Here is a 24,031-nt window from a genome sequence, read left to right as displayed (position 1 = left end):
AGGATGTGACATAAATTACAAACTTTAACATACGTTGTCATGTAAAACTTTCAAGAATTTTAACAATTAATATAAAAAGGTTTTATTGCCAAAAGTATTTACTCGTCTGCCTTCACACGCATATGAGTTCACCCTAACACGCTAGTGCCGTTACAGTGCTAAGAATGGTCCACCCAAAAAACATCATTTGGTCAGTTGGAGATCTCATATGGGGCTCCCTTTCTATTGATATATGATTTACAGCCTAGTGACAAAGTGTACAGTGCAGCAAATGGGTTACAGTCAGTAAATTTACCATACATAATAATGTGAAAAGATTCAGGAGTTTGTACAAATCTCAGTCTGTGTGGGGCGAGGGTGATGTGTGTGGTGCTCCAGCTAGTCAGGATGGCCGAGCGGTCTAAGGCGCTGCGTTCAGGTCGCAGTCTCCCCTGGAGGCGTGGGTTCGAATCCCACTTCTGACAGCTCATACTTTATACAAATTTACATCTTTACCTTTCTACCATACATAATAATGTGAAAAGAAATAACAGTTAGTACAAATCTTAGTACTAGTTAGTCTTAGTTTTTTATTATTTCAAATGCCATTATTAATTTGTAATCACTGATTTGTGAGATATCAGCAGTAGTAGGTCATGTTTAACTGGTTTAATTTTGTTTAAGCGCTGATTATCGGCTGTTTTTCTGTTTTCCATGCATTTTGGCGGGCTTTTAAATGCGCAATCTGGCAACCCTGACTGAAGCGTTCATTCATATTTTGGAGCGATGTATGTTTGTATGCTAGAATATAAATAACATCTTTTACAAACTGCTGTCTATTTACATTGACATTTTCTCTTCTGTCTAAACATTTTTGGAATTGGGTTTGCTGAATATCAATACAGGCAAATGAAGCGCATTTAAAAAAGCTTTAAAGCATTCTTGAAAAATGATCAGGCCAACCTTTTTAAAAAGTAGATCCCGATGACCTGTTGACTGAAATAGTAGATCCCAAGCCACAGAAGTGTGGGCACCAGTTTTACATTGGCTACGTTTTAACAAGACGTACCAAGAATGGCCTGTAGATGGCGCACTGTAGTCGTTTTTTAAAAGCAAGCTATGGCCAATTATGCCACCGAACTTAAATATGTACAATACTTTATAATGTATCAATTGTAACAGTATCAAATAATAAAACATTATAAAAAATTATAAGTTTATGCGTTTCTGTCAAAACAAAACAAAAAAGGTATGTAAACAAAACTGTTTGAGCGTAAATAGGGCGTTACTGACATTGTAACACGGACAGACTAGCCTTATGGTTAATGCTGCAACGAATTTGACCGTAATTTCATCTTTTCAGATTGCAAAATGATCATAATGTTTCTATACTGGAGAATGTGGGCATCGATCCCACTACCTCTCGCATGCTAAGCAAGCGCTCTACCATTTGAGCCACTAGGTTTACAGCCTAGTGACAAAGTGTACAGTGCAGCAGATGGGTTACAGTCAGTACATTTACAATACATAATAATGTGAAAAGATTAAGCAGTTTATGTGTTCAAATCCCACTTCTGACAGCTCATGATTTAAACAAATCTACTTACAGCCATTAGGGAATACAGTTTTCATCAAAGGGTGAACATGGTCTGCAACAATGCTGAGGTAGGTGGTACGTGTCAAAGTAACATCCACATGGATGCCAGGACCCAGGCTTCTGATCACTGAAAATCTGAGAAACTGAATCATGTATTCATCCTGATCTTGTTCTGTTTATTGTTGCAGCTCTGCTGGAGGGTTATTTTTTTGGTGTTTGTGGTGGTGGTGGTGGTGGGGTCTTTGTTCCCATTTTGGTTTATTTAGTATATGATGTACTTTACATCCATTTAAATATGTACTTAAATACTTAAATATCCATTTAAGTATGTTTATTCAGCGTCCATTTACATTGTTACAGCAGTATTTTACGACAAAAATGGAAATGTTCACATTATTTAAATGGATGTAAAGTACATCATATACTAAATAAACCAAAATGGGAACAAAGACCCCCCCACCACCACCACAAACACCAAGAAAATAACCCTCCAGCAGAGCTGCAACAAGAACAGGACAATCTCCTACAGGTCCAACAAAATCAAAGAAAAAATGCACTTCATAAAAGACCTCACATTGTTCGTCCTAAAGGCTAAGATCAACGTTTTAAATAAACTGAGTCTGTGATGGTTTAAAAACAACGCATAATATAGAAAAGAGTACGTGAGCTTAAACACGTTGCACCCTCACTTTATAATGCAGCATCAACGCTCTGTTAGTACATTACAATTTACAAATTCTAAAGGAAGGTTCTGTGTAAGGGGAATTAGCTCAAATGGTAGAGCGCTCGCTTAGCATGCGAGAGGTAGAGGGATCGATGCCCACATTCTCCAATGCTGAAACATTATGATCACTTAAGGCAACACATAATATAAAAGTCGTTGCTCACTGAAACGCTGCATCAAACATTAGGTCAGTCTGTAAGTTCTACAGTGACAGTTATGCTCTATTTTTACTCAAATCGTTTGGTTTAAAGACCTTTTTTGACATGTTTAAATTGACAAATATAGCGTCCCCTAGCACCCCTGGCTGTATTTGGAAAGCACTCCCTGACTTCTTTTAATTGTTTAAGAAATCTCTTTCTTTGTGGTAATGTAAGGATTTAAAAGGGCCACTACTTATCAGTACTTACGATTATTTTATATTTAAGCTATACTCTTATTTAAACCGAAAAAACTACTTCAATTTCCCTATATATATGTGGTACTAACCTTGCACAAAAAAACCTGCGACTAACACCATTTACAGTAGCTGTATTAACATTATCCCTGACTCACATACCAAACTTGTATACGTTAATAATACTTAAACAAATTAACTATTTACTCATTTACACAATCATTAATATGCATTTCAAACCCCAATATATTTTACAAAAATGTTATAATACAGATTCACTCAAATTACCATCAGTAATATTCAAAATATTATCAATCTCTCCTAAGTTAGGTAAATAACTAACTAAAAAAAAGGGTACCCAAAATTTCCGTTGCAGGCCTGATCCAACCTAATAGTCCCAATCAGCACAGATCATGAAGTATATTTGGTCGGTTGTGGTGGAGCTGTCCACGTTCTTTGTTTACATGGATGAAACAGAAAAAATCCACCAGTCTTTTTCCTTTTGATCTTGGATGAAACAATCAGAGTTTATCCGATGCTTTTAATCCACTGTAATCATCACAGCTGCTGAGGAAGCGTACTGCCTTCAATGTCCATGCGCGAAACTCAAGAGACGAAGTTCACGGCTGATGCAGCATAAACAATGTCACTAATCGACTGTAAGATGTTAATATAAGACTCACTGTCCGTTTGTCTTTACGCATCAAGAGAGATAAATCCTAAACAGGTGTTTTACCCGCTTACATGACACTTGTTTCACATCACGCTATTTTCTCCACTTTTTTCTTCTTTTTCCACCCACTTTCTCCCGCTCTTTTCCCGACCTGTGACAGTTCATGCTGATTGGCTTAAAAATAAATCAAGGGAGGGCTATACATACACTTTACTTTAAACAGCATAAAACAACCAGAACATTATTTACAGAACAAATAAGAACAACTTATTTACTAGTTATAAATTAACATAAACAAAATATTAGTAATCTCCAAATTTTAATTGGGCTACACAAACACACAATAACTTATAATTCTCCAATTTTGAAATGTCTCGGAGTTTTATCTGAAACGACTTTTTGTTAAAGTAGCGGTACGTGACTTTTTAATGGTTTTTCTTCTGGTGAAACTGCTTCATAGAAGATGAACAGCTGAAACTCACGACATCCCCTTTAAAATGCAGCATCAACCCTTAAGTCAGTCTATCAGTGGTACAAAGACAGTTTTGATTGGGTTTAGTTCGTCCTAAAGTCTGCGATAAAAGTCTGTGATGGTTTAAAAGCAAGGTATAATACAGAAAAGAGTATGTGAGCTTAAACACGTTGCACCCTCACTTTATAATGCAGCATCAACGCTCTGATAGTACATTACAATTTACAAAAGGCTAAAGGGGATTAATCGTAAGGGGAATTAGCTCAAACGGTATCGCGCTCGCTTAGCATGCGAGAAGTAGCTGGATCGATGATCGCATTCTCCAATGCAGAAGCAGTGCAAACTTTTAAGCACATTTCCCTGTGAGATTAGTAGTAAATAACATTTAGACTTTCTAAACAAACCATGTACTACGGGACAATGCCGCTTACACAACACAGTCAGAAACAACTCGCCCGAACAAGGACTTGAACCCTGGACCCTCAGATTAAAAGTCTGATGATCTACCGACTGAGCTATCCGGGATGTGAAAACCTGGGCTGTCTCTCTTGAGGGTGATTATATAAAGTTTTAGGTGAAGGCTGTTGCTGTTTACACACAAAGAAAAACACCTCTTGAGGAGAATTTTGCAGGTGGATTACAAACAGATTCCTTTCTTTCACCTTTTTCCTTTTTTTTCTGTATCAACTGCACGACTGTTTTCCAGTCATTAAAATGTTTTGTGCATTTATATGTGGCAAGAGAAAAAAAAATTCATAAAAATCAAATTGAGTTAGCAAAGAACCTTGAATTATACTAAAGGGTTCTTCAAGTAGAAACAGTTCTACCAAGAACACAAAAAGAACCCTTTCAAAAAAACATTATTTGGTCAGTTGGAGATCTCATATGGGGCTCCCTTTCGATTGATATATGATTTACAGCCTAGTGACAAAGTGTACAGTGCAGCAAATGGGTTACATTCAGTACATTTACCATACATAATAATGTGAAAAGATTAAGCAGTTCGTACAAATATTAGTCCGTGTGGGGCGAGGGTGGTGGTGATGGTACCCAAGCTAGTCAGGATGCGGTCTAAAATGCTGAGTTCAGGTCACAGTGTCCCATGGAGGTCTGGGTTTGAATCCCACTTCTGACTGCTAGTGCTTCATACAAACTTATGTCTTTAACCCTCTAACATACAGTGCCTTGCAAAAGTATTCAGCCCCCTTGAACTTTTCAACCTTTTGCCACATTTCAGGCTTCAAACATAACGATATGAAATTGTAATTTTTTGTGAAGAATTAACAACAAGTGGGACACAATCGTGAAGTGGAACAAAATTTATTGGATATTTTAAACTTTTTTTTAGAAATAAAAAACTGAAAAGTGGGGCGTGCAATATTATTCAGCCCCCTTGCGTTAATACTTTGTAGCGCCACCTTTTGCTGCGATTACAGCTGCAAGTCGCTTGGGGTATGTCTCTATCAGTTTTGCACATCGAGAGACAGAAATTTTTGCCCATTCTTCCTTGCAAAACAGCTCGAGCTCAGTGAGGTTGGATGGAGAGCGTTTGTGAACAGCAGTTTTCAGCTCTTTCCACAGATTCTCGATGGGATTCAGGTCTGGACTTTGACTTGGCCATTCTAACACCTGGATACGTTTATTTGTGAACCATTCCATTGTAGATTTTGCTTTATGTTTTGGATCATTGTCTTGTTGGAAGATAAATCTCCGTCCCAGTCTCAGGTCTTTTGCAGACTGCAACAGGTTTTCTTCCAGAATGGTCCTGTATTTGGCTCCATCCATCTTCCCATCAATTTTAACCATCTTCCCTGTCCCTGCTGAAGAAAAGCAGGCCCAAACCATGATGCTGCCACCACCATGTTTGACAGTGGGGATGGTGTGTTCAGGGTGATGAGCTGTGTTGCTTTTACGCCAAACATAACGTTTTGCATTGTGGCCAAAAAGTTAGATTTTGGTTTCATCTGACCAGAGCACCTTCTTCCACATGTTTGGTGTGTCTCCCAGGTGACTTTTTATAGATATCTTTGAGAAATGGCTTTCTTCTTGCCACTCTTCCATAAAGGCCAGATTTGTGCAGTGTACGACTGATTGTGTCCTATGGACAGATTCTCCCACCTCAGCTGTAGATCTCTGCAGTTCATTCAGAGTGATCATGGGCCTCTTGGCTGCATCTCTGATCAGTCTTCTCCTTGTTTGAGCTGAAAGTTTAGAGGGACGGCCGGGTCTTGGTAGATTTGCAGTGGTCTGATACTCCTTCCATTTCAATATGATCGCTTGCACAGTGCTCCTTGAGATGTTTAAAGCTTGGGAAATCTTTTTGTATCCAAATCCGGCTTTAAACTTCTCCACAACAGTATCTCGGACCTGCCTGGTGTGTTCCTTGGTCTTCATGATGCTCTCTGCGCTTTAAACAGAACTCTGAGACTGTCACAGAGCAGGTGCATTTATACGGAGACTTGATTACACACAGGTGGATTCTATTTATCACCATCAGTCATTTAGGTCAACATTGGATCATTCAGAGATCCTCACTGAACTTCTGGAGTGAGTTTGCTGCACTGAAAGTAAAGGGGCTGAATAATATTGCACACCCCACTTTTTAGTTTTTTATTTCTAAAAAAAGTTTAAAATATCCAATAAATTTCGTTCCACTTCACGATTGTGTCCCACTTGTTGTTGATTCTTCACAAAAAATTACAATTTCATATCGTTATGTTTGAAGCCTGAAATGTGGCAAAAGGTTGAAAAGTTCAAGGGGGCTGAATACTTTTGCAAGGCACTGTATGCTGCCATTAGGCCAAATGCTACAGGCTAACAACATTGATTACCATAGTTATGCAGATGACACACAGATATATCTGGCTCTCTCATCAGATGATTACAGCCCAATAGATTCACTGTGTCAGTGTCTGGAGGACATCAATAACTGGATGAGCCAGAATTTTTTACAATTAAATAAGGACAAAACAGAGATTGTGGTGTTTGGCAGCAAAGAAAAGAGGTCTAGTGTCAGTGAGCACCTCAGTTCCCGGGCTCTAAAAACCAAAGACCAAGTCCGAAATCTTGGCGTGCTAATAGACTCAGATCTTACATTCACCAGCCATATTAAAACCATCACCAAAACAGCCTTCTACCATCTTAGAAATATAGCCAAAATCAAGGGTCTAGTGTGCCAACAAGACCTAGAGAAGCTGATCCATGCTTTTATCTCCAGTAGGGTGGACTATTGTAATGGTCTCTTAACTGGACTTCCCAAAAAGACAATTAAACAGTTACAGCTCATTCAGAACGCTGCTGCTAGAGTTTTAACTAAGACGAAGAGAACTGAGCACATCACTCCAGTTCTAAAATCTCTACACTGGCTTCCGGTTAGTTACAGAATAGAATTTAAAGTGCTGCTACTGGTCTATAAATCACTGAATGGGTTCGGCCCAGAATACATCTCAGATATGTTTAGAGAATATAAACCTAGTAGATCTCTTAGATCCATGGACTCAGGTCAGCTAGTTGAGCTCAGAGTCCAAACTAAACATGGTGAAGCAGCATTTAGCTGTTGGGCTGCATATAACTGGAACAGACTGCCAGGAGATATTAGATGTTCCGCAAATGTAGAAATGTTTAAATCCAGGTTAAAAACTTTTCTTTTTTCTTGTGCCTATGATTGAGCTCGAAATTTTTGCTATTACCCTATTTCTTTTAGTTTTTCATGCTCTTAATAATTCTTTTTATAGAGTAGTGTACATTCTAAATTGTAGTGTATATTTTACTATATTTTCTTTTAGTTTTCATGTTTTAATTGCTTATCTCTCTTGTTTTAATTTCGTATTTCCCAAATTGTAGGGTATATTTTACAATATTTTCTTTTAATTTTTCATGTTCTTAATTTTTATCTCTCTTGTTTGAATTTCATGTTGTCTTAATTGTAACTAAATGTTTGCAAGAAGTCTTTCTGAGGTTCTAGATCTCAGGAATGTTTTAATGCTTTTAATTTTTCCTTATGTAAAGCACTTTGAATTGCCACTGTGTATGAAAGGTGCTATACAAATAAACTTGCCTTGCCTTGCCTTGCCTTGCCTTACGCCCAGTTTAAATCTATATTTATGTGCAGCCTAATAATGCACTGAGTTTTACATATTAATACCCACGTATTTTATGTTGCCTTAAAGACTCACTTAGATCCTGACCAAATTTTTGATGCTGTGTTTCATTAAGCAATGCCGCAACAAGTTTCATATTACATGTTACCCTTAAATAATCATAATGTTTCTGGAGAATGCGGGCATCGATCCCGCTACCTCTCACGTGCTAAGCAAGCATTCTACCATTTGAGCTAATTCCCCTTTCAAAGAACACACCAAACTGTATAATGTACTAACAGAGCGTTGATGTTGCATTATAAAGTGAGGGTGCAACGTGTTTAAACTCACGTACTCTTGTTTATATTATGCGTTGCTTTTAAACGATCTAAGACTCACTTTATTTAAATGTTGATCTTAGCATTTAGGATGAACAATGTGAGGTCTTTTATGAAGTGCATTTTCTCTTTGATTTTGTTGGACTTGTGGTGGTGGTGGTTAGGGGAAGGGGGTTGTGATTATATGTAACTTTACTACCTCATGTGCATTTGTGTCTTTGTTCCCATTTTGAAGGTTGTGATATTACTTTAAGCTTAACTTTTCTTTTTCATGTAATTACTGATATTTTACTGGATCTCTGCTGATATCTTGTGGGCCATATTGACTAATCAGTGAAAATTAATGTTTCCTTGTATAATAAAACCATTATGCTTATTTAGCTTTAATTAGCTTTAATTATTAAAGAGTTAATAAAATAGTGATGGTGAAACTAAAAACCTGTTATTACCATCACTAAGTGTCTTTACCCTCACAAGAAGTTATGTGTTGGTAATGACATGTTGAGGTAATGACAGTTTTTACTTAGGAAAAAAGTAAACAGCTAGTATACAATGTACTTTACATACATTTAAATAATGTGAACATTTCAATTGTAAAATACTGCTGTAACAATGTAAATAGACGCTGAATAAACATACTTTATGATCAGAATGAATACGTTTAAATTTCTCACATTTTTAGAAATCAGAAACCAGGGTCCTGGCATCCATGCGGATGTTACTTTGACACATACCACCTACCTCAGCATTGTTGCAGACCATGTACACCAAGTTCATGCAAACTGTATTCCCTGATGGCTGTGTCCTCTAAAGAAGTAAACTTGCATAAAGCATGAGATGTCAGAAGTGGGATTTGAACCCACGCCTCCAGGGGAGACTGCAACCTAAACGCAGCGCCTTAGACCGCTCAGCCATCCTGACATGCTCGCAAGTTCGTTATGCCAATTACCAACAACACCCCCACATGGCCAAAGATTTGTACAAAGCGCTGAATCTTTTCACATTATTATGTATCTTAGAGGGTTAAAGACATAATGTGTATAAAGCACTAGCAGTCAGAAGTGGGATTCAAACCCACACCTCCATGGGACACTGTGACCTGAACTCAGCGTTTTAGACCTCATCCTGACTAGCTTGGGTACCATCGACACCACCCTCGCCCCACACGGACTAATATTTGTACGAACTGCTTAATCTTTTCACATTATTATGTATAGTAATTGTACTGACTGTAACCCATTTGCTGCACTGTACACTTTGTCACTAGGTTGTAAATCATATATCAATCGAAAGGGAGCCCCATATAAGATCTCCAACTGACCAAATAATGTTTTTGGGTGGACCATTGTTAGCACTGTAACGGCACTAGCATGTTAGGGTGTGTTTTCTCTGGTATGAGTGTATTAGGTACAGCCTTCTTGTTGGGTTTTTAACTGACTGGATTATTTGTTAAGAACTCAAACCCTGTTTGTGCTTGTTGTAGGCTATTAAATCGATCACTAGATGGCATAATATGAATACAGTTAATATTGCGTTAGACTCAAGCAATAGAACACGAGAGGGAGTGTGTTATCGCGAATAACATCACGGCTGTGATTCGGTCGCAGGCACGCGTGTTATTCGCGATAACACACGACCTCAAGTGTTCTATTGCTTTTATACAACAGTTTTTACAAAATAAAGAAAGAAAATAAATCAAAGAAGCCCTGAATTTCATAATAAATATGCTTTAATATTGACAATACCTTCCGCCAAAAAGTAGTTCCACAACGAATATAAAGTTTAACACTACAAAGCAGACATCCCAAGTTGCAAAAACTCATTTCAGGGAGGTAAGAACAACAAGAAGAAAAAGGCAAGAACCTCCGAAGGAAAAAATAAAAATAAAAAACCTCTTGCACACACCAAAGGATATTGGTGATAACAGAACTTTTAGGAGCTGCTAACTGGGCTATTAAACTAACTGTTCGCGTTACAAACACATTAATGTACATACATAGTGCACTAGATTGTGTATCAGATCACGGATTTATGTTCCCTACATAGTGCACTAGACAGTAAATTAGACAACTGATTTATGTTCCCTACACAGTGCGCTAGATTGTATATCAGATAACGGATTTAAAACGCGATCGGGAAAAAGGTCTGTGTCGCCTGCGTGCGCGTTTGTGTGCATGAAGCTTGTCGTTACTGGCAACGCGTCAGCGGAGTAATACAGTTGTGGTGTGAAAAGGCTGTGCTGTTATCACGAATATCAGCACGGTTAAAACGCTTCTCAACCAATCAGATTGTAAGGTCGGAACTAACTGTTGTATAAAGTAAAACGATGTCTGTTTCTATCACAGTTTCATCGCATGCTGACCTCTAGAATACAACTAATGTATGTAGCACTAAGAAGTGTTTCTTAAGGGTTCTTTTTGTGTTCTTGGTAGAACTGTTTCTACTTGAAGAACCCTTTAGTATAATTTAAGGTTCTTTGCTAACTCAGTTTGAGTTTTATGGATTTTTTTTTCTCTTGCCACATATAAATGCACATAACATTTTAATGACTGGAAAACAATCGTGCAATTGATACAGGAAAAAAGGAAAAAGGTGAAAGAAAGGAATCTGTTTGTAATCTACCTGCAAAATTCTCCTCCCGAGATGTTTTTCTTTGTGTGTGTAAGCAGCAACATACTTCACTTAAAACTTTATATAATCGCCTTCAAGAGAGACAGCATGGATTTTTAAAGCCTGGGTAGCTCAGTCGGTAGAGCATCAGACTTTTAATCTGAGGGTCCAGGGTTCAAGTCCCTGTTCGGGCGAGTTGTTTCTTACTGCATTAGGTAAGAGGTAATGTCCCATACTACATGGTTTATTCAGAAAGTTGAAGAATTTGTACTTTGTGAGATGTTATTAAGTGAAATATCATGTACTTGATAAGCTTGAAATAATAGCACACTGTATGTGCAACATGTTCTCCACCCCAACTAGTTGTTTCTAACAGACTGTAGTAAATAGAGGACAGTTTAAATCTATATTTATGTGTAGCCTAATAATGCGCTGAGTTTTAGATATTAATTTCCACATATTTTTTGTTGCCTTAAAGACTCACTTAAATCCTGATCTAATTTTTGATGCCGCGTTTCATTAAGCGATGCCGCAACAAGTTTCATATTACATGATACCCTTAAATAATCATAAGGTATCTGCACTGGAGAATGCGGGCATCGATCCCGCTACCTCTCACATGCTAAGCGAGCGCTCTGCCATTTGAGCAAATTCCCTTTATGATGCACCTTTGTTCCCATTTTGAAGGTTGTGATATTGCTTTAAGCTTAATTTTTCTTTTTCATGTAATTACTGATATTTTACTGGATCTCTGCTGATATCTTGTGGGCCATATTGACTAATCAGTGAAAATTAATGCGCTGCCTTGTATAATAAAACCATTATGCTTATTTAGCTTTAATTAGCTTTAATTATTAAACAGTTAATAAGATAGTGATGGTGAAACTAATAACCTGTTATTACCATCACTAAGTGTCTTTACCATCACAACAAGTTATGTGTTGGTAATGACATGTTGAGGTAATGACAGTTTTTACTTAGGGATGCACTGTGCGATTGACTATAAGATCGTGATCGACGTATTGGGCACCCCTGATGTAAAACAACTGTACTTTTGGTAACCCCTTTTGGAGTCTTTCCAAGAAATTGCTCCTGATAACTTTTATTGTTTATTGAAACACAACATTTCCATCACAGATCTGCTTCAAACTTAGGAAAATCCGCTGTCAGAACTCGGACACAGTCTCTATGTTCAAGTCTAGATTGAAAACATGTTTATTTACTCAGGCTGTTGATTGGTCTTTTCAAACTAAACAAGCAAACCTAGTTATGCTGTAATAGTTAGGGGTGGTGGAGTCTAAACCTGTAAAACTCTCTGATATTTTACTCCTAACGATTTCACATTGTAACAACATCTTCTGTTGTTTTAACCCGAGGTGGTTCTGACGGAAACCTGTTCACCCTCTCGAGGTTAAAGACTGCAGTGCCAACAATGCTGCTCCTACTAGATGTGACGGACACCTGGCGTGTTTGCACCAAAAATGTCCAGAATGTACAACAGACTTTATCACAGACTGGACTGAACAATGAAGAACTTACATTATTTTTTTGCTAGTTACAACTTTCAGTTCAATTTAATTTTGTGTTTGTATGATTTGTGTAAATCCTTTTTATTTAAAGTATCCTCCAGGCCACCCAAGAAGGATGGGTCCCTGCTGAGTCTGGTTCCTCTCAAGGTTTCTTCCTGAGTTTTTCCTTGCCACAGTCGCCCTTCGGCCTGGATTCTGTAAAGTTGCTTTGAGACAATGTTCATTGGAAAAAGCGCTATATAAATAAATTTGACTTGACATGTGTCCGAGATCTCTAACTCAAGCACCGTTTATGCAATCCATTTGAGTACTACTGTATTTTATAGAGTACATACTGAGCTTTTTATTAATGTCACATTTGTGGGTGTGTGGCAAGCAGCTCATGAACTTTCTTTTAAAAATGGCTGCCATGTCATATTTCACATTTCATGGAAATAAGCAAAGTAAGAGATCAGTTTCGTTCAATATGAGTCGTAACTTCAGTTTATAAAGATTACAGAAATGTACAGCAATTTTAACCCTTTCTCAACAAAACATTTATCCAATGTCCTTTGTTGTGGACAGCAGGACTTACTACACCCGGTTTTTAGCCTATTTCTATACAAGGAAGCAGAGGGCTGAGTAAGGCAGAAAATATTTTATGGAACAGATTTATGCAGGAAATTCAGGTGGTGGTGTGTTAGTGTGTGTTGTGCTGGTATGACTGGATAAGACACAGCAGTGCTGCTAGACTGAGAATAGTCCACCAACCAAAAACATCCAGCCATCAGCACCCAGTGGGAAGCGTCCTATGTCCACTGATGAAGGTCTAGAAAGTTTTGTGTAAGGGGAATTAGCTCAAATGGTAGAGCGCTCGCTTAGCATGCGAGAGGTAGTGGGATCGATGCCCACATTCTCCAGTACACAAACATTATGATCATTTTGCAATCTGAAAAGATGAAATTACGGTAAAATTCGTTGCAGCATTAACCATAAGGCTAGTCTGTCCGTGTTACAATGTCAGTAACGCCCTATTTACGCTCAAACAGTTTTGTTTACATACCTTTTTTGTTTTGTTTTGACAGAAACGCATAAACTTATAATTTTGTATAATGTTTTATTATTTGATACTGTTACAATTGATACATTATAAAGTATTGTACATTAAGTTCGGTGGCATAATTGGCTTGCTTTTAAAAACGACTACAGTGCGCCATCTACAGGCCATTCTTGGTACGTCTTGTTAAAACGTAGCCAATGTAAAACTGGTGCCCACACTTCTGTGGCTTGGGATCTACTATTTTAGTCAACAGGTCATCTGGATCTACTTTTTAAAAAGGTTGGCCTGATCATTTTTCAAGAATGCTTTAAAGCTTTTTTAAATGCGCTTCATTTGCCTGTATTGATATTCAGCATTACAGGGCAAGCGTGGGTCCAGTGTCACGAACACGGGGCTCAAGACAAAAATACACCCTGGACAGGGCGCGTCAAACCATCGCAAAGCATCACACACTAATTTATCCACTCACTCACACATACAGGTGCAATTTAGAGCAGCAATTACACCTACTGGCACGTTTTCATATCCGGAGGAAAGCCACGCATACATGGTGAGTATACACCGATCAGCCATAACATTAAAACCACCTCCTTGTTTCCACACTCACTGTCCATTTTATCAGCTCCACCATATAGAAGCACTTTGTAGTTCTACAATTACTGACTGTAATCCATCTGTTTCTCAACATGCTTTTTTATCCCCCTTTTATGCTGTTCTTCAATGGTCAGGACTCTCCTGTGTTGTGCTGGTATGAGTGGATAAGACATAGCAGCGCTGCAGGTTTTTAAACACCTCACTGTCACTGCTGGACTGAGAATAGTCCACCAACCAAAAACATCCAGCCAACAGCGCCCTGTGGGAAGTGTCCTATGACCACTGATGAAGGTCTAGAAGATGACCAACTCAAACAGCAGCAATAGATGAGCGATCGTTTCTGACTGTCTCTACAAGGTGGACCAACTAGGTAAGAGTGTCTAATAGAGTGGACAGTGAGTGGACACGGTATTTAAAAACTCCAGCAGCGCTGCTGTGTCTGATCCACTCATACCAGCACAACACACACTAACACACCAACACCATGTCAGTGTCACTGCAGTGCTGAGAATGATCCACCACCTAGATAATACCTGCTCTGTAGTGGTCATGTCAATAATTGTAGAACTACAAAGTGCTCCTATATGGTAAGTGGAGCTGATAAAATAGACAGTGAGTGTAGAAACAAGGAGGTGGTTTTAATGTTATGGTTGATTAGTGTAAACTCACACACTGCTGTATGTGCTTGCATGACTGTAGGACGCGTTTTCAGTGCATTACCGTAATATCCATAAAATGTGTCCTTGAGATTTCAGTGCAGAAAAGTTTGTGTAGAGACTGCAGCAGCGGATACTGTGTTTGTTTAGATTTTGAGGTCATACTTTATTAACAAGGTAAGTTTATTTTTTAAAGAAAAGTTTGTGTATATTAGCTTCTGGATATTTTCGGATGCTACGGACAAAACTGTGTTGTACTGCTATGATGATACGACTATGTTCCAAACACTTTTAGACTCTTCCACCACCGTTAGCGCTTCTCTCAGTTAGTTCAGCTCATTAAATATATTATCCACAGTATCGCTTACTTTTACAAACCCAATTCCAAAAATGTTTAGACAGAAGGGAAAATGTCAATGTAAATTGACAGCAATTTGTAAAAGATGTTATTTATATTCTAGCATACAAACATACATCGCTCCAAAATAATGAATGAACGCTTCAGCCAGGGTTGCCAGATTGCGCATTTCAAAGCCCGCCAAAATGCATGGAAAACCGCCCAAACATACTCACGAAAAACAGCCGATGATCAGCGCTTAAAGAATATTAAACCAGTTAAACATGACCTACTACTGCTGATATCTCACAAATCAGTGATTATAAATTATTAATGGCATATCTTTTCACATTATTATGTATGGTAGAGGGTTAAATATGTAAATTTGTTTAAAGCATGAGCTGTCAGAAGTGGGATTCGAACCCACGCCTTCAGGGAAGACTGCGACCTGAACGCAGCGCCTTAGACCGCTCGACCATCCTGACTAGCTGGGGTACCATTGATACCACCCTCACCCCACATGGTCTAAGATTTGCACAAACTGCTTAATCTTTTCACATTATTATGTATGGTAGAGGGTTAAAGACGTAAATTTGTGTAAAGCATGAGCTGTCACAGTGCCTTAGACTGCTAAAACCATTCTGTCTAGCTTGGACACTGTTGACGCCACTCCCACCCCACACAGACTAATATTTGTACAAACTGCTTAATCTTTTCACAAATTATTATGTCTGGTAAATTTACTGACTGTAACCCATTTGCTGCACTGTACACTTTGTCACTACGCTGTAAACCATGTATCAATAGAAAGGGAGCCCCATATGAGCACTCCAACTGACCAAATAATGTTTTTTGGGTGGACCATTGTTAGCACTGTAACGGCACTAGCGTGTTAGGGTGTGTTTTCTCTGGTATGAGTGTATTAGGTCCAGTTTTCTTGTTGGGTTTTTAACTGACTGGATTATTTATTATTTTTTAAGAACTCAAACCCTGTTGTGCACCACCCTTAGGCCAGACTTGGTACTCTGGTCCCCTTCATTGAAGTATGTATACATCACAGAGCTCACAGTTCCATGGGAGAATTCAACAGAAGAGGCCTATGAGCGCAAGAAACTGCGCTACACAGAACTGGCAGCAGATGCTCAGCAACGAGGATGGAACGCGAAAGTCTATCCAGTTGAAGTGGGATGCAGAGGTTTTGTGGCTTCTTCCACCATCAGGCTGCTGAAAGAACTTGGCATCCATGGACAGGCTCTACGACAAACAATTAGATCAGTCTCTGAAGCGGCCGAAAGAAGCAGCCAGTGGATATGGATCAAGCGGAAGGACCATTGCTGGGCTCAAAGAGCATCGACAGGACCCGCTCACTAATTCCCCCCACACCCCATCCCATTAGAGAACCCAGGTCACAACCCTCCAGGAGGAGGATGAACAAGGTATACGATTAGCCTTGCATAGTCCCGTGGGCTGCGCCACTTAAATAACCAGGCAATTCTCATGATTGGGCATGGGACACAAGCTCAGGTTTGATCATCCTGTAGCTGTATCGAACCCACGCCTCCAGGGCAGACTGCGACCTGAATGCAGCGCCTTAGACTGCTCGGCCATCCTGACTAGCTGAGTCATCCTCAACACCATCCTCAACACCATCCCCACCCCACACGGACTAATATTTTTATATACTCAGAATGTGGCTCCGCCCATCCCGCCACTCACCAACCCAACTACTGGAGGACCAACACTGGTTCTAAACCACCACCAGGTGAGAACCACCCTGAGGAAAGTCAATGCAAGCAAAGCAGCAGATCCAGATGGAGTTCCCGGCCGGGTGCTGAAAGCATGTGCCGACCAGCTTACAGAGGTGTTTACCAGCATATTCAACCTCTCACTCCAACAAGCTGCTGTCCCAACGTGTCTCAAATCCTCCACCATCGTTCCAGTACCCAAGAAATCAGCTTCATCATGCCTGAATGACCCCTCATGTACTGTCTATTCACCAGTTACCTTAAACACCTGTGACCTGGTTCTGCCTTTTATCTGCTGCTATACTGAATCGTGCACTTTAGATCTGCATAAAGCTGCTGTAGTTCCTGTGCAATACTTGAATGTAAATGTAAATATTTAAAATTCATATCTTAGTTATCTCTTCTAGTTTTTAAGTCTTAAGTTTTATTTTTACTAAACATAGTTTCTCTTGCCATTTATATTTTATATTTTATTATGTTTACACACACCGAGACCTGAGTAACTGCATTTCGTTCTAATCATGTACATGGTTTTGAATGACAATAAAGCTGAGTCTGAGTCTGATAGAAAGTATTCTGACCAGCAATTTCACAGAGTGGTATTCAAGCTGCACTGCCGCCGAGTGTAAGGATCTGCATCGCGTAGTGAAAACAGCTCAACGGATTATTGGCACAGTTAGTATTTAATATTTAAAGCAAAAATGTAAATTCACTTAAAAGTGCACATATTTTTATTGTTCTTTCTTTTTTTTTTTTGTGATTACTACTACTGTCTTTCTTCTACTGCTGCTACTCTATTGGAGAGATGCCACTCGAAATTGCATTGTACTTGTGTATAGTGACAATAAAGATTCTATTCTATTCTTCTATTCTATGCTGCATTATAAAACGAGGGTGCAACGTCTTTGATCTCACGTACTCTTTTCTATATAATGCGTTGTTTTTGAACCATCACAGACTCATATACTAAACATTACATCATATACTAAATAAACCAAAATGGGAACAAAGACCCCACCACCACCACCACAAACACAAACAAAATAACCCTCCAGCAGAGCTGCAACAATAAACAGTGCAAGATCAGGATGAATACATGATTCAGTTTCTCACATTTTCAGTGATCAAAAGCCTGGGTCCTGGCATCCATATGGATGTTACTTTGACACGTAGCACCTACCTCAGCATTGTTGCAGACCATGTTCACCCTTTGATGAAAACTGTATTCCCTGATGACTGTGTCCTCTAAAGAAGTAGATGTGTATAAATCATGAGCTGTCAGAAGTGGGATTCGAACCCACGCCTCCAGGGGAGACTGCGACCTGAACACAGCACCTTAGACCACTCGGCCATCCTGACCTGAACGCACATTATGAAAGACAATTTTCCTCAACACCCCCACATGGCCACAGATTTGTACGAACTGCTGAATCTTTTTACATTATTATGTATGTTAGAGGGTTAAAGACATAAGTTTGTATAAAGCACTAGCAGTCAGAAGTTCAAACCCACGCCTCAATGAGAGACTGTGACCTGAACGCAGCTCGTTAGACCGCATCCTGACTAGCTTGGGTACCATCGACACCACCCTCGCCCCACACGGACTAATATTTGTACGAACTTTTCACATTATTATGTACAGTAAATGTACTGAGTGTAACCCATTTGCTGCACTGTACACTTTGTCACTAGGCTGTAAACCATATATCAATAGAAAGGGAGCCCCATATGAGCACTCCAACTGACCAAATAATGTTTTTGGATGGACCATTGTTAGCACTGTAACGGCACTTGCATGTTAGGGTGTGTTTTCTCTGGTATGAGTGTATTGGGTACAGCCTTCTTGTTGGGTTTTTAACTGACTGGATTATTTATTAAGATTATTTATTATTTTTTAAGAACTCAAACCCTGTTGTGCTCGTTGTTTGCCTATTAGTTCCTCGTTGCCTTGTTGCTGTAGCTCAAGCAGCTTGTTCTGTTGAAACTGTGACTATAGTCTATCAGGGAGCAGTGGCTGAGCATTGGGGAGCAGTGGCTGAGCATTGGGAAGCCATGCTCATATACAGGTCCTTCTAAAAAAATTAGCATATTGTGATAAAGTTCATTATTTTCCATAATGTAATGATAAAAATTAAACTTTCATATATTTTACATTCATTGCACACCAACTGAAATATTTCAGGTCTTTTATTGTTTTAATACTGATGATTTTGGCATACAGCTCATGAAAACCCAAAATTCCTATCTCAAAAAATTAGCATATCATGAAAAGGTTCTCTAAACGAGCTATTAACCTAATCATCTGAATCAACGAATTAACTCTAAACACCTGCAAAAGATTCCTGAGGCTTTTAAAAACTCCCAGCCTGGTTCATTACTCAAAACTGCAATCATGGGTAAGACTGCCGACCTGACTGCTGTCCAGAAGGCCATCATTGACACCCTCAAGCAGAGGGTAAGACACAGAAAGAAATTTCTGAACGAATAGGCTGTTCCCAGAGTGCTGTATCAAGGCACCTCAGTGGGAAGTCTGTGGGAAGGAAAAAGTGTGGCAGAAAACGCTGCACAACGAGAAGAGGTGACCGGACCCTGAGGAAGATTGTGGAGAAGGGCCGATTCCAGACCTTGGGGGACCTGCGGAAGCAGTGGACTGAGTCTGGAGTAGAAACATCCAGAGCCACCGTGCACAGGCGTGTGCAGGAAATGGGCTACAGGTGCCGCATTCCCCAGGTCAAGCCACTTTTGAACCAGAAACAGCGGCAGAAGCGCCTGACCTGGGCTACAGAGAAGCAGCACTGGACTGTTGCTCAGTGGTCCAAAGTACTGTTTTCGGAAATCAAGGTGCCAGAGTCTGGAGGAAGACTGGGGAGAAGGAAATGCCAAAATGCCTGAAGTCCAGTGTCAAGTACCCACAGTCAGTGATGGTCTGGGGTGCCATGTCAGCTGCTGGTGTTGGTCCACTGTGTTTTATCAAGGGCAGGGTCAATGCAGCTAGCTATCAGGAGATTTTGGAGCACTTCATGCTTCCATCTGCTGAAAAGCTTTATGGAGATGAAGATTTCATTTTTCAGCACGACCTGGCACCTGCTCACAGTGCCAAAACCACTGGTGAATGGTTTACTGACCATGGTATTACTGTGCTCAATTGGCCTGCCAACTCTCCTGACCTGAACCCCATAGAGAATCTGTGGGATATTGTGAAGAGAAAGTTGAGAGACACAAGACCCAACACTCTGGATGAGCTTAAGGCCGCTATCGAAGCATCCTGGGCCTCCATAACACCTCAGCAGTGCCACAGGCTGATTGCCTCCATGCCACGCCGCATTGAAGCAGTCATTTCTGCAAAAGGATTCCCGACCAAGTATTGAGTGCATAACTGAACATAATTATTTGAAGGTTGACTTTTTTTGTATTAAAAACACTTTTCTTTTATTGGTCGGATGAAATATGCTAATTTTTTGAGATAGGAATTTTGGGTTTTCATGAGCTGTATGCCAAAATCATCAGTATTAAAACAATAAAAGACCTGAAATATTTCAGTTGGTGTGCAATGAATCTAAAATATATGAAAGTTTAATTTTTATCATTACATTATGGAAAATAATGAACTTTATCACAATATGCTAATTTTTTGAGAAAGACCTGTAGTGGTTAGTACTCTGCGTTGTGGCCAAAGCAACCCCGGTTCGAATCCAAGTCACGGCACTGTCTTTTTGTATGCCGTGCTTCAAAGGTTTCTATTCTCTCCTCGGGCAAGAGACCGAAATGAGGCTGGAGCTTCAGGAAAGTCAGAACCATAGTCAAACAGGGGCCAGTGGCGCAATGGATAACGCGTCTGACTACGGATCAGAAGATTCTAGGTTCGACTCCTGGCTGGCTCGGTTTCCTTATGCCTTTTTTTTGTCTCTCTAACTCCTTGTGTATGGAGCACCAACAATGCATCCAACAATGGAGGTCTTGTCAAAGTGAAAAAGACTTGTCAGAGCGGAAAGAAGTGGCTGATGCTGTTGGAACTATGACTGCAGTCTATCAGGGAGCAACCGACATGAGCCACCAGTGGCAGACTGCTGGGAAGCCGTGATCGTATAGTGGTTAGTACTCTGCGTTGTGGCCGCAGCAATCCAGGTTCGAATCCGGGTCACGGCACTGTCTTTTCGTATGCCGTGCTTTGAAGGTTTCTATTCTCACCTTGTTCTAACTCCTTGTGTATGGTTCTCTGTACCCCAGATCCAACAATGCAGGTCTTGTCAAGGTGACAAAGACTTGGTAGAGCGGAAAGAAGTGGCTGATGCTGGCACCAGCCGATACTGAGCTTTGCAGTTTCCCATATGGTCTAGTGGTCAGGTTTCCTGGTTTTCACCCAGGTGGCCTGGGTTTGACTCCCAGTATGGGAATTGCCTTCTATGATTGGACTTGAGCAAAACTTTGCCCATTACTTCCTCTGCGCCTTGTTGCTGTAGCTCAAGCAGCTTTTTCTGTTGGAACTATGACTGCAGTCTATCAGGGGGCAGCCGACATGAGCCACCAGTGGCAGACTGCTGGGAAGCCATGATCGTATAGTGGTTAATACTCTGTGTTGTGGCTGCAGCAACCCCGGTTCGAATCTGTGTCACGGCACTGTCTTTTCGTATGCCGTGCTTCGAAGGTTTCTATTCTCTCTCTTTTTTTGTCTCTTTAACTCCTTGTGTATGGTTCTCTGTACCCCAGATCCAACAATGCAGGTCTTGTCAAGGTGACAAAGACTTGGCAGAGCGGAATGAAGTGGCTGATTCTGGCGTCAGCCGGTGCTGAGCCTTGCAGTTTCCCATATGGTCTAGCGGTCAGGATTCCTGATTTTTACCCAGGTTTTTGACTTCCGTTTGGGAATTGGCCTTAATGATTGGACTCGAGCAAAACTCTATATTCGTTCCTCGGCGCCTTGTTGCTGTAGCTCAAGCAGCTTGCAGTTCAAATCTTAGGCCATGTGGGGGTGTTGAGGAAAATTGGCATTGTTAACGTGCAAGCAAGTCAGGATGGCCAAGCAGTCATTCATAAAAGATCTCATCCCCGAATATGGCTGCATGTTGGCACTGTCGGCTGACTGAGACTTTTTGAACTGCACTATTTTGGCCCTTACATAAAGCAGCATCAACCCTTAAGTCTGTCTGTCAGTGGTACAAAGACAGTTATGCAGCATTAACGCTCTGCTCTGTCAGTACATTACAATTTGCAAAGGGTAAAGGAGGTTCATAGTAGGGGGAATTAGCTCAAATGGTAGAGCGCTCGCTTAGCATGTGAGAGGTAGCGGTATCGATGCCTGTATTCTCCAGTGCAGGATCATTATGATCATTTAAGGCATCACGTAATATGAAACTTGTTGCGTCAATGCTCACTGAAACGCAGCATCAAAATTTACAATCTTACAATGATGCTCTATTTTCACTCAAATCATTTTTAAATTTTTTTAAAGATTTTTTTAAAATAATTTTTGATTTTTAAATTGCCAAACGCAATAACTTGTAATTTTTAAATTTTGAAATGTTTTTGGTTAAAGCAGCGGTACGTGACATTTTGTTGTTTTTTCATCTGGTGAACTGCTTTGTAAAAGATGAACAGCTGAAACTCACGACATCCCCTTTAAATGCAGCATCAACCCTTAAGTCAGTCTGTCAGTGGTACAAAGACAGTTATTATTTTTTTCAGTTCGTCCTAAAAGCTGGGATGAACATTTTAAATAAACTGAGTCTGTGATGATATAAAAGCACCACATAATATAGAAAGGAGTACGTGAGATTAAACACGTTGCACTCCTACTTAATGCAGCATCAATGCTCTGTTTATCCATTAAAATTTACAAAGGGTAAAGGATAGTTTTTGTAATAGAAAACTAAGACTAACTAGGACTAAGATTTGTACGAACTGTTATATCTTTTCACATTATTATGTATGGTAGTGGGTTAATGACATAAATTTGTATCAAGTATGTGCTGTCAGAAGTGGGATTCAAACCCACATCTCCAGGGGAGACTGCGATCTGAGCACAGTGCCTTAGACCGCTCAGCCATGAAATGATTAATACCACTCTCACCCCACACGGATTGAGATTTGTACTAACTCCTTAATCTGTAACCCATTTGCTGCACTGTACACTTTGTCACTAGGCTGTAAACCATATATCAATAGAAAGGGAGCCCCATATGAGATCTCCAACTGACCAAATAATGTTTTTGGGTGGACCATTGTTAGCACTGTAACGGCACTAGCGTGTTAGGGTGTGTTTTCTCTGGTATGAGTGTATTAGGTACAGCCTTCTTGTTGGCTTTTTAACTGACTGGATTATTTGTTACGAACTCAAACCCAGTTTGTGATTGTTGTAGGCTATTCAATCCTCCACAAGATTGAATAATATGAATACAGTTAATATTATATTATATAATAGAATGATTATAAAGCTGAGTCTGAGCTTAAACACTTGCACCCTGACTTTATAATGCAGCATCAACGCTCTGTTAGTACATTAGTAAAGGTGGGGTTTTCATAAGGGGAATTAACTCAAATTGTAGAGCACTCGCTTAGCATGCGAGAGGTAGTGGGATCGATGCCTGCATTCTCCAGTGCAGAAACTTTATGATCATTTGGCAGCAACTCGGAATCTGGAATGATAAAATTAAGGCGAAATTCGTTGCAGCATTAATCTTTAGGCCAGTCTGTCAGTGTTACCATGTCATTAACGCCCTATTTACTCTTAAACAGTTTTATTTACATACCTTTTTTGTTTTGTTTTGACAGAAACGCATGAACTTATAATGCTACAATATTAAAATGCATCAGAGTTTTATTTCTTAGTTTGATCGCTGCTATTGATATAACTGAAATGATATTATTGTTATCTTTTTTATTTACTTTTTGAATTTAAAAAAAAAAAAGACTCACAGTGATCATTACCAGGATAAAACAGGCAGTGAATGAATGAATGTATTCCATAATAAGAAACAATAAGAACATCCATCATACCACCAGGTGGTGGAAGTGTGATTGTGTGGGGATGCTTTGACATTTGGGTGACTTCATGGGAGTCTTAATCGATTGAACCAGGAATAATGAACCACTGCCTTGATTCTCAGTGCTGAGAATCATCCACTATCTAAATAATACCTGCTCTGTGGTGGTCCTGTGGGGGTCCTGACCATTGAAGAACAGAGTGAGCAGTCTAGAGTCAGTAATTGTAGAACTACAAAGTGCTCCTATATGGTAAGTGGAGCTGATAAAATAGACAGTGAGTGTAG

The 24,031-nt window shown here is 39.7% G+C and overlaps 7 non-coding genes across 7 annotated transcripts; 5 read left to right on the top strand and 2 right to left on the bottom strand.

The window, feature by feature from the left end:
• The first annotated feature begins 381 nt into the window (after nt 1-381).
• On the top strand, nt 382-464 carry trnal-cag (transfer RNA leucine (anticodon CAG)). The gene has a single exon. It is a non-coding gene; the product is annotated as a tRNA-Leu (tRNA).
• An 8,630-nt stretch (nt 465-9,094) lies between these two features.
• trnal-uag (transfer RNA leucine (anticodon UAG)) lies at nt 9,095-9,177 on the bottom strand. Its single transcript has one exon. It is a non-coding gene; the product is annotated as a tRNA-Leu (tRNA).
• Nucleotides 9,178-10,987: 1,810 nt separating this feature from the next.
• On the top strand, nt 10,988-11,060 carry trnak-uuu (transfer RNA lysine (anticodon UUU)). Its single transcript has one exon. It is a non-coding gene; the product is annotated as a tRNA-Lys (tRNA).
• A 2,161-nt stretch (nt 11,061-13,221) lies between these two features.
• trnaa-agc (transfer RNA alanine (anticodon AGC)) lies at nt 13,222-13,294 on the top strand. The gene has a single exon. It is a non-coding gene; the product is annotated as a tRNA-Ala (tRNA).
• Nucleotides 13,295-18,042: 4,748 nt separating this feature from the next.
• Nucleotides 18,043-18,125, bottom strand: trnal-cag (transfer RNA leucine (anticodon CAG)). Its single transcript has one exon. It is a non-coding gene; the product is annotated as a tRNA-Leu (tRNA).
• Nucleotides 18,126-20,574: 2,449 nt separating this feature from the next.
• On the top strand, nt 20,575-20,647 carry trnar-acg (transfer RNA arginine (anticodon ACG)). The gene has a single exon. It is a non-coding gene; the product is annotated as a tRNA-Arg (tRNA).
• A 441-nt stretch (nt 20,648-21,088) lies between these two features.
• trnae-uuc (transfer RNA glutamic acid (anticodon UUC)) lies at nt 21,089-21,160 on the top strand. The gene has a single exon. It is a non-coding gene; the product is annotated as a tRNA-Glu (tRNA).
• The last annotated feature ends 2,871 nt before the right edge of the window (nt 21,161-24,031 follow it).

Source organism: Trichomycterus rosablanca, unplaced genomic scaffold, assembly GCF_030014385.1.
Source record: "Trichomycterus rosablanca isolate fTriRos1 unplaced genomic scaffold, fTriRos1.hap1 scaffold_161, whole genome shotgun sequence".
NCBI lineage: Eukaryota > Metazoa > Chordata > Actinopteri > Siluriformes > Trichomycteridae > Trichomycterus > Trichomycterus rosablanca.
The sequence above is the reverse complement of the archived record's forward strand: the minus strand, read 5'-3'. Positions and strand labels throughout refer to the sequence as shown.